Raw genomic sequence first — 12,097 nt, 5'->3', positions numbered from 1 at the left:
ATAGGCTGACCTTCTGAAAGAAACAGCTACCATGGTAAAGAAAAGGAAAATTTCAAGGTAAATATATTTAGCTTTTTGAAAATAACAAATAACAAGAGTTGCACAACAAATGATTAAGTTAATGAAGTTAAAGGGCAAGAAATTGACTGAATGTAAGCATTTGCAACATGACAAATGATTATCGACAACATCTTCACAGCTCCATTAAACAAAAAGGAAAAGTCAGGACATATAGGGAAAAAGGTTACTGCAATGCAAATTGTGAAATGACATATACAAATAGCCAGTGAGCATGTTACTAGTACTCCACCACCCTAGAAATCAGGAAGATTTAAATTAATGCAACAGTGAGATTATTTTGACCCTCAGATCATCATAGATTTGAGAGTCTGATAATTTCAAATGGTATAAAGGAGTAAAGAATCTAGCTCTCTCACATTGCATTGACTGGAGTGAGCACTGTTGAAATGTTTGGGGAATTCAATTTGGCAAGTTCTACCAACATTTTAAAGTATTGGTCTGCTGACCCTGCCATCATATAACTAATTATCCTATAAGAATATTTATGTAACAGCACAAAAATCGTATACAAGAGTATTCATTACATATAGTTTACTTTGAAGTAAAATTGGAAACAACCTACATATGCATCACTAAGGAAGTTTCTTGTACATTTTCATGCAATCATACAACAGGCTGCTATGCAGCTATTATTATAAAGAATGAAGTAGTGATGGAAAAATTATGTTGACAGGGGGAAATATCTTGGAGCAAAGCCCCTGAAAAGGAAGTATATTGGGTTCCGTTTATGGTTAACATCTATGTGAATAGGAAGAAATGGAGGGAAGCAGATTTGGCTCAATGGATAGGGTGTCTGCCTACCATATGGGAGGCTCAAGGTTCAAACTCAGGACCTCCTGACCTCTGTGATGACCTGGCCTACACGCAGTGCTGATGAGCGCAAGGAGTGCCCTGCCACGCAGGGGCGTCCCCCGTATAGGGGAGCCCCACGCACAAGGAGTGCGTTCCATAAGGAGAGAAAAAAGTGCAGCCTGCCCAGGAGTGGTGCTGCACACACAGAGAACTGACGCAGCAAGATGTCACAACAAAATGAGACACAGATTCCAGGTGCTGACAAGAATACAAGCGGACACAGAAGAACACATAGCGAATGGACACAGAGAGCAGATGACTGGGGGAGGGAGGGTGGGGAAGGGGAGGAAAAAAAAAAAAAGAAATGGAAGGAAGAATATCAAACTTGAGTAATGATTCTCTCCAGAGGGAATCATGGAAGAAGAGGCTAAAGGGATACTTAAAAATATTTCTTCTCAGTTCTGTATTTTACTCTTTTACATCTTATTCATACCTTGTTGCCATAAATGTGGCATAATCGCTTTAAAAACAAAGTGATAAAAGAAACCCTTACATTATCATAATATAAGAAGAAAATTAAAATCAACTAAAATGCCAGAGACAAGCTGCTAACATTTTAGTAGATTTATTTCTTACATTTGGTTTGATACATTTACATGGTTCTTAACATACCATAGATGCATATTTTATCTCATTTTTTAAACTCTGACACAAGAAACACTTCCTTATTACAAACTCTTTGTAAAGATTGTATGATAACTGCAAACATTTTAAAGGAATGAATTCTAATTATAGGAACTTAACAGGTGTTTTGAAATGAATTGCAGATTTTAGATTTCAACAATTTTAAAAATTTAAGAACATTTACCAAATATCATGTAAGAAAAAATACACCCCTGACCTGCTGGAAATACACTAAACAAAAACCTAGTGGAAAAATATGATAAAATGACTAAAATGACTTTTGGGTATCAAATCAAAAAGCATGTGATTGTGTACTTTTTTTTTCCATTGCCTGATTAGGGTGGTGTGGTGGCTTCAAGTTCTATGTACCCCCAGAAACACGTGTTCTTAAATGTAATCCATTTCTGTGGGTGTGAACCCATTGTAAGTAGGACTTTCTGATGAGGCTACTTCAGTTAAGGTGGGACCCATCTCATTCAGGATGTTTCTTAATCCTATTACTGGAGTCATCTGTAAATGGAATGAATAAAGAGAGAGAATGAGAGAGAGAGCAAGAGCGCCACAGAAGCAAGGAGCTGGAAGCAGTGAAACCCTGAAGAGAAGGGAGAGACCAGCAGATCTCACCATGTATCTTGCTTTGTGGCAGAGGAGCCAAGGATCTTTGGCAGCCAGTCTTTGGGAGGAAAGCATCACTTGATGATGCCTTTATTTAGACCATTTTCTCGGACTAAAAGCAAAAAAATCCCCAATGTTTAAGCCAAACCATTTCATGGTATTTGCTTGGAGCAGCCTAGGAAACTAAAAAGTCTGTTTCATATAGAAACAGACAAACAGAGAAGAACTTAAGTCTGTCAATCCAGCCCTAAAATTTAGTTCTATTTTCCTACCCATCCTAGGCATCCTGATACTAAGCTGCTCTTCTGTTCATTTTCCTTTCACCCCTAGCTTAAGGCATGAAGCATTGGTTAGGAAGAGCCTGATGTCTTGCAGCCTGTACACAAAAGCCCTGATTCCTTCTGTCTCTGCACACTCCTTAATCTCTACAGGGAAGATGAATAAGAAATCTATATCTGAAACTTTCAGAAGGACACCTCCTGATTTTCCAGCTCTCCAAACAAGAAAACCATCAAGTCCATGAACTGTGTGTAGAGAGAGAGACAGATACAGCAAAAAAAAAAAGGAGAAGAGAGAACAGAGAGGAGGGATTCATCAGCAGACATAAATTGGATATTACCTGAGTTCTCTGTTCCTATTCACCTTCAATTATCAGTTGTTGTATTTTTCTCATAGAAATCACTATAAGACCTATTTCAGATCTCAGGTTTGTAGGCAGTGGGAGAACCAATGCCCAATGTTTAATGTTATCAAGAAACTTGAATAAAGACTATATTACACTTGGCTGGACAACAGTAAGCCCAGTCTTAAGGGCTTTGATGATTGAGTACATGGATATTTTGTTTTACAATCTGTGACTAAAATTAACAACTGATTTCAGTTGAGTTTTGGGGAGAGTAGACAGGAAAATGAAGGAAGAGAAATGTTTTATAGCAGAAATATGCATGTATGCATAGATATATACACAATACTCACACAAACACACAATACATATATACTTTATAAATATATATAAATATAGAATATATTTTAATTTATGCTTCATAAATATATACTTTATATAGTATACATTCTAATTATTTAGTCTCTATATTTAAAGCATTTGTTTACAAAAATTACAAGTAACCTATGGAAGGGCAGAAAGTAGGAGATATAGGAAACAAAATTGATCTTATTAAAGGCAAGAAAGAGGAAAAGAAAACTGAGAAAGTGTTCCTGATCATATAAACACTATAGCAGAAATAACATGAAACATAGGTAAATAAAAACCCACAATGGGTTAACAGATCCTCATACCGATAAAATTAACAATAATTGAAACCCTTTAACGCACATCTTGTAAGAAACTTGAAAGTAAATGGATACTTTTGTATTTACTCTTCTTTCAAATGTACCCCATCCCTCCTCAATTTCCTTCCCAAGCTTTGTTTTCAGAGCCCTAATCAGGACTTGACTATTATTTGTTGATTTATTTGTATATTCTTTGTCTTTCCTACTAATATATTGTTTCCACAAAAACAGGGCAAAGATTGGCCAGTAGGGAGGAACTGGAGCTCTCTTCTTGGGGGAATGAAATGAGCAGGAAAGAAAATCATTCTAGATCCTCTCCGATCTGGTGGTTGATCTCCACAGGGGATCCTATATGGTTTCTTTAGTTCTCATTGGGGGGCTTCTCCAGTGCTAACATCCCATTCTTCCCTCTAACCTGCTATAAAAAAGACCAGGTTTAGAGAGAGCCAGTGTGTACTCTTACAGCTTTCTCAAGTGTAAAGTTCAATTTATTTGGTGATAATATGTTTTCTTCAAATGGGGAGCAGGGGTACTTTGTACAGGATTGGGGAGGCCATTGGCAGAGAGTTCTTCCAGCCATCTCTGATTTGTTCCCTTTGTCCAAGCCCTGCTGTCTGTATCCCCCCTTAACTGTCGGCAACTTCTGTGGGCTCTGTGCTTTAGTTCCCTCCAGAAATGTTTGTTGATTAATGTAGTTCCATCTGCCTCTTCCCCTCCAGAAATTCATCAAACTACTGTTTTTCTTAATTTTGTCATACTATTATTAAGCTACAATTTCTATATATCTTCTGTCTGTATGTATTTTCTATCATTTTTGTGACTCAATATGTCAGGCTATGTTTTTCTGTTTGTGTGTGTTTGTTTTTTTGTTTTGACGGGAAGGTGAAGCAAATGCTTGTACTTGGTCCACCATTTTGAATAGAAACCTTATTATAACTAATCCAAAGTTTCGACTTATCTATGATTATATCATATTTTAAAAATTAATTTATTGAAGTATATCACTCATACATAAACATACATAAACAATAAGTGTATAATAATAATTGTTATATATGTTTGTTTTGTAAGTTAACATCATACAGGACTCTCATAACTCACCCTAACACCAATAACTCGCATTGTTGTTAAACCTTTTTAACTAATGATTAAAGAGCATTGTCAAAATATTACTACTAACCAAAGTATTTTCCTCCAACCAACCCTATTATTATTATCTTTATATCATTTATATATGAACATACATAAACAATTAAGTGTATAGTGAAAGTTGTGAACGATTATGTAGTATTTTGTCATGATTTCACACATCTTTGGTTTCTCTAGTTTTTCTGTTGAACAGATTGACAAGGAATATATTCTACTAGGCAAAAATCTGATACACATTTCACCTTTTGTTTTTATTAATTCCCTCATTCGGATTTGCTTGTATATCTGCAATATATTTTCTTAATTTCTGGGGTTGAATGCATTGTTAAATTATTGTCATTCTATTTAATAACTTATTTGGAGACATGAAAAGCTATTTAAAGTTTATTACATATTTGGCTTTTTTGCATTAGTTCAGACATCTGTACTGTTAATGTTCTTACCAAAGAATCTGAAATTTTTATATTTCCTTCCTTTCCTGAAGAATCATTTAGCTATTTCTCTCAGATAGTTTTTGTTCTTATTATCTGATGACTTATTTCAGTTTGCTATTGCTAAATTATATCTTTGTACATCATACATATTTTCTTTTGTGAATGTATGGCATTTTCATTATATTTACCAAGCACAAATTCAACATTTATTTAAACTTAATTCTATTTATAAATGCTTTCAGCGCATGCCAAATATCCTTTCAGAGTACATCTCTCCCCTACCCCTGCCTTTTTTTTCCTTATATTGATTTATCCCTTAACCTTGTTTTTATTTTCCTGGGATAAATTTACAATCGCATTATACTTTCTGATCTTCTTCTTTCCTAAGGATATAAAACTTTCATGAGTTTTAAATTTGCAGTCATAATTTCTCCTCAAAGAGGAGAGAGGTCAGGGCTGGGGTCAGGGAATTGGAAGTGGCGATCATGGTGAGACCATGGGCATGGACCCAGTTGTATGAAGAGAGTCTATGGTGAGAGAATGGAAGAGAGTTAAAGAAGAGACCGTGAGAAACAAGTTTTTAAGAGTTTGAAAGAACATGAGCCTGGGAAGGCATATGGGGTAAAAGTAACGAAACAAGGAGAAAGAGGATGTAGTAAGGGTTTCAAGCAATACTGATATCTGTTGAAAGCTCAGAATAGATAAATACAAATGCTTCAAAGCATTTAAAATTTGAGAGGCCTTTGGCTACTATATCAAGATCAGTAAAAGCACAATGAGACTGGAGTCAGTCACAATGTGCAAAGAGCTGAATATGAGATAAGTGAGAATATATTGCACTTTCAAAAAAGAAGTTTCATTAGGAGAAAGATAGGAGAATGTTTGGGCAAGATGAATATGCTTGTTCAAGTTTGAGTTTGGTTGATATTAAGGTACGAGGAGTTTGAGCATCTTTTTAGAGCTCACAAAATGAGCCAGAGAGAGGGACTGGATGAAGAAATATTGAAGGGTTATTTAGAGATTCTTGGAAGAGATGAAAACAAGAGTATATCCATTAGTTAATAACAAGTATACAGCTATTGGCTATGACTTAAGCAGGAAGAATAAAATCTCCTCCTCCAAAATGACTGGGATACAGTTTAGAATAGTTGCAAAAAAAGATAGTTTGGGTGGAGACATGGCTGATAAATAAATTCATGTCTGAGAAACTACGTTTTCTGCCTAAAGTAGAAAGGTGAGTTATCTGATAAAGATAGAGATGTAAGTGAATTTTAGAATTAACTTTTTGGGAAGTGGTAATAGTGATGAGCATACAAAAATATTTCTGAATGGCTCTGAAACTTTATTTAAGATTAGAGATCACAGATTTTTTGACAGCACCAGGCCACAAAAATAATTTTCCTTCAGTAAGGCTGAGCAATCCAGGAATAGTAACAGAAAAATCAAGATTCTGAATTGATCTAAAACTGATGTTTGCAAGGAAGATGAAGATGTTGGGCAAAGAAATGAGTATTGATGATGACAGTAACACCATGGAATCTATACTTGCTAGAGGATGATAAGACGCCAGCAATTGGGTGATAGAGTTGGGTAATGGAATGAGTTAGTGGACTGGGTATATAGCTGGAAAAAAAAAAAAAGGGTAGGTACAATGAGAATAAGCAGTGAGAAAACCAGATAAATAAGGTATTGTAAGGAAAGGTTATTTTATTATACCAGTTCATCTTAAACTTTAATGAGCATTTGACATATTTGGTATATGGTTAAAATGTAAATTCTGACTCAGTAGGTCAGGGGGTATGGCTGGATAATTTGCATTTTTAGCAAGTTTTCAGGTGATGGTAATGGTGCTGGTCCAGGGAACATACTTTGGGTTGCCAGGGTCTAGGTGACGTTTTCATGTCAGACTACTGAATTCATGATTAATAAAATATAATTAGTTTAATTCATTTTTGGGCTTTAGGCCTCAACATTTTCCACAAGCATGTATAATAAATGTACGTTATTTGGACCTTCAGACAATAACCAGTTGGAAATTTTCCTCTTTTTGAACAAATTTATTGTGATATAATTCACATAACATAAAATTTACCAATTTAAAGTGTATAATTAACTAGGTTTTTTTTTTTAAGATTTTAAAAAAAATTTGTTTCTCTCCCCTTCCCACCCCCCAACCCCATTGTCTTCTCTCTGTGTCGATTTTGCTGCGTGTTCTTCTTTGTCTGCTTCTGTTGTTGTCAGCGGCATGGGAATCTGTGTTTCCTTTTGTTGTGTCATCCTGCTGTGTTAGCTCTCCACACGTGCGGTGCCACTCCTGGGCATGCTGAACTTTCCTTCGCACTGGGCGGCTCTCCTTACAGGGCGCACTCCTTGCGCATGGGGCTCCCCTACATGGGGACACCCCTGCGTGGCAGGGCACTCCTTGCGCACATCAGCACTGCACGTGGGCCAGCTCCACACGGGTATAGGAGGCCCAGGGTTTGAACCATGGACCTCCCATGTGGTAGACGGACGCCCTAACCACTGGGCCAAGTCCACTTTCCTTAACTACAGTTTAATATACTTTCAGAGTTGTACAACAATCACCACAATCTAAATTTAGAACATTTTCATCACCCACCAAAAAACTCTATGCACCTTAGCAGTCACTCACCATACCCTCCAAAGCACTAGTCTCTGGCAACCATGGAAACCATTTTATTCTACTTTCTCTATATAAAGAGTACCCTATTCTGGACATTTCATATAAATGGCATCTTTTACTACTTTGCATGATGTTTTCAAGGATTGTCCATGCTGTAGTCATTTATTAGTATTTCATTCCTTTTCATTGCTGAATAATTTTCTATCACATGGATATTCCATATATTTTTAACCACTCATCATTTGGCAGACATTTGGGTTGTTTACCCTTTCAGGCTGTTATGAATAATGGTGCTACGAACATTTGTGTATAACTTTTTGTACAGACATATGCTCTCATTTCTCTTAGATATATACTTAGTAGTGGAATGGTAACTCAATGTATGATAATTTGAGGAACTGCCAAACTATTTTCCAAAGTTGTTGTACCATTCTTCATTTCCACCAGAAAGGAATGAGAGTGCCAGTTTCTCTACGTCCTCCCCAATACTTGTTCTTGTCTGTCATTTTCATTATAGTCATCCTAGGTGGATGTAGAAATGGTATCTCATTGTGGTTTTATTTTTTTTTTAATTTAAAAATTTTTAACAAATCAATTTTATTGATAAGTTACCAATAAAGCATACAATTCATCCAAAGTGTACAATCAATGGTATTTGCTATGATCACATAGTTGTGCATTCATCGCTTCAATCATTATTAGAGCATTTTCATTATTTCAATAATGATAACAAAACAGACTAACAAGAAGCTTCCTCACCTTTCAACCTCTCTATGCTGCTTCTACTGTACATAGCTGCTCTTTCTAGCTATTCTATCCAAAGTGTAAAATCACAATGTTGTACATCTCAAAAATTTTAGAACAATTTCATTACTCCAAAAGAGACTCTACACCTCTTAGCATTCCCTCCCCAGACCTACATAACCCCTAATCTCCTTTCCTCTTTATAAATTAATTTATATTTACTTTTATGTAAATTGAATCACACAATATATAGTACTGTGTCTGGTCTCCTCCTCTTAGTGTGATTTTTTTTGTCTGATATTATTAACATTTTGTACTATTAACTTATATTTGTTCAGCCTCAAAGAAAAATGGTCATATATATACAATTCTACCCTTATTCCTATTTCACATAATATATTTATATTTCACATAATATACTTAGTTCTTAATAGGGCAATCATACAGTATTTGTCCTTTTGTGTCAGGCTTGCTTCACTCAACATAATGTCCTCCAAGTTCATCCATGTTGTCATATGTTTCATGACTTCATTTCTTCTTACCTCTGCATAATATTCCATTGTGTGTATAATTCACAATGTGTTTATCCATTCATCAGTTCATGGACATGTGTGTTGTTTCCAACTTTTGGCTATTGTGAATAATGCTGCTATGAACATCAGTGTGCAGATATCTATTATGTCACTACTCTCAATTCTTCAGGGTATATACCTAGCAATAGTATTGCTGGGTCCCACAGCAAGTCTATATTCAACTTCCTTAGGAATGGTCAAACAGTCCTTCACAGTGGCTATATCATTCTACAGTCCCACCAACAGTGAATAAGCGTCCCTATTTCTCCACATCTCCAACATGTACAGTTTTCCAACTTTTTGATAGCGGCCAATTTAATAGGTATGAAATGATATCTCATTGTAGTTTTGATTTGCATTTCCTTAATTGCTAGTGCTCTTGAATATTTTTTCATGTGTTTTTTCACCATTTGTATTTCTTCTTTGGACAGTTGTCTTTTCAATCTTTTGCCCAATTTTTAATTGGATACTTTGTCCTTTTATTGTTGAGTTGTATCATCTCCTTATATGTCATGGATTTTAAACCCTTATCAGATATGTGATTGTCAAATATTTTCTCTCATTGAGTTGGTTGCCTTTTTATCCTTTTGACAAAGTCCTTGAGGTACAAAAGTATTTAATTTTGAGGAGGTCCCATTTATCTATTTTTTCCTTTTGTTGCTCATGCTTTGGGCATAAGGTTTAACAAACTACCACCTACCACAAGATCTTGAAGATGTTTTCCTACATTTTATTCTAGGATTTTTATGGTTGTTGTTTTTATATTTAAATACTTGATCTGTTTTGAGTTATTTTTGAAAAAGGTGTGAGATAAGGGTTTTCTTTCTTTCTTTTGGAAGTGGTTATCCAGTTCTCCCAGCACCATTTGTTGAACAGATTGCTCAGGCCTAGCTGGGTGAGCTAAACAGCCTTGTCAAAAATTGCTTGATTATAGATGTGAGGGTCAATTTCTGAGTTCTCAATTCAGTTCCATTGGTCAATCTGTCTGTCCTGATGGAAGTATCATGCTATTTTTTACCATGTAGCTAAGTAATATGCTTTAAAGTCAGGAAGTGAGAGTCCTCCAACTTTGTTCTTTTTTAATACATTTTTGGCTACTTCGAACCACTTACCCTTCCAAATAAATAGTGCTTATTGCTAATGAATAGAAACAAAATAGATTATTTATATTGATCTTGTATCCTGCAACTTTGCTAAAGTTGTTTATTAATTCTAACAGTCTTTGGTGGACTCCTTCCAGTTTCCTTTGTCTAAAATAGATAAAGTAAAATCAAGTCTTTGTCCAGAACCATTTCTGTTTGCAGAAATATTTTAGGTTCATGCTGCCTGTAGAGTTAGGACTGAGGTGTTTCTGTGTTTTATAGCTGAAGCCCTGAGAGATAGGGAAATAATCAGTACCAATCAGTTTCCGTTCTTTCTCTGTTATAACCATTGAAGCACATTGCTGATGTGGAAGACAGTAAAGCTCATTGGTGCTGGGATGTTAAAAGTTGTTGGATATTGAAATTTAATTGTGCCTAGCTACCAGTAAGAATGTGTTCCTTGTTACTGGGCTGGGCTGTATTTCATACTTTCCTAGAAATAGTGGGGCGGAGGAGATACATTGCACATATACAGCATATCATGCTATTGAAGAGCACACATCCTTGAGCAAAAAGAGTTTATTTAGTTCTTTGGAATTTCACAGCATCTATTCCTGATTTCTTTACATTTAATTAATCCATAAGTGCTTACTGGTTGAAGAAAATAAAAGGAATCATGTTCCTTAGGACTATTGTTTTTTCTAAATCACAGAATTGCATAGGTCTTTTCCACATGCAAACTGAGCCTCTATATTTGATTTATTCCCCTCACCTTTAGTACTAACCATTCTCATTCATTTATTTTTTCTATCCATAATTGCATTCAGAGGTTCTAGATGATAGGGAAGTGGCTTGAGGTAATGGGTAGGGAAGAGATACTTAAGGGGGCTTAGGGAAACAGCTCTTTATAAACTGGAACAAAAGTATTTCAATAATTTAATAGGAAGTGTGGACATACTTATATGAAACATCTGAATATTATTTGTGGCTTTAGCAGCAAGAGATCATTGGTGGGTTCCAGGAAGATGGCAATGCACTAAGGGATCAGTGTAGTTCACCTCTCTTATAGAAGCATCAGGGGAAAGGCAGAAGCTGTCCAAAGCAGCTGATTTGGGAATCTGCATACTAGAGGAGTGCTAAGCAGCATCCAGGAAGTAGTGAGACAGGAAGGTGAAGAGGCTGAAGCAAAAACTGAGGTAAGCACCCCCCCTGCAAGGAATGGTTCCCCTCCCCCACCCTCAAGGCAAGCAGCCTCAGTACAATCCATAGCTGATTGCTACCAACAGAGAGGGGAGAGCACATTTTCCCCCCTGGGAAGATGGGGGGAGTCCTCCACCTAGGATTCCAGGGAAAGATTTGCCAAAGAGCACCAGCTGCGGCAGGATGGGAAAGTGAAGTGAAAAAAAAACATCCAATTAGTGGTTCCCTGGCCCACTTATTACTTAGCTACATTTTGATAACATAAACATGAGCAATTTTAAAGATCTAGAATATGTTGAAACAAGAATCAAAGAAGAGCCAGGAAACAAGGTCAACCAACAAAATACTTTAGGCAAGAGAACAATATTGACCATTAGAGTAAACTCAGCAACATAATCAGATGCCTAGACATCAGCAAAAAATTTACAAGCCATACTAATAAACAGAAACTATGACCCAGCCAAAGGAAAAAATTAAAAGTCCCGAAAAGATACAGCATTAGACTCAACTAAATCAATGATGTTCAAAAAAATCTCCTAAATCAGTTCAAGAAGATGAAGAAAACTATGACCAAAGAGATAAAGTTTACTAAGAAGACACTGGGTGGGCATCAAAAAGAATTTAAAAGCTTGCAAAGTAAAGTAACATATCTTATGGGAATGAAAGACACAAAGGATGAGATTAAAAATAAATTATAGGCATACAAAAACTGATTTGAACTTGCAGAAGAAAGTATCAGTGGACTAGAGGACACAGCATCTGAGATTGAAAAGACAGACGAACAGACAGAAAAGAATGGGAAAAATCGAA

General features: G+C 35.9%; 1 long non-coding RNA gene across 2 annotated transcripts in view; it reads left to right on the top strand.

Moving 5' to 3' along the window:
* LOC131277167 (uncharacterized) overlaps window positions 1-12,097 on the top strand; it is a 147,391-nt gene that overhangs the window by 126,178 nt on the left and 9,116 nt on the right. The gene's annotated exons all lie outside the window — the stretch shown is intronic.

Source organism: Dasypus novemcinctus, chromosome X (assembly GCF_030445035.2).
Source record: "Dasypus novemcinctus isolate mDasNov1 chromosome X, mDasNov1.1.hap2, whole genome shotgun sequence".
Classification (NCBI taxonomy): Eukaryota; Metazoa; Chordata; class Mammalia; order Cingulata; family Dasypodidae; genus Dasypus; species Dasypus novemcinctus.
This window is presented reverse-complemented; position numbering and strand designations above follow the sequence as displayed.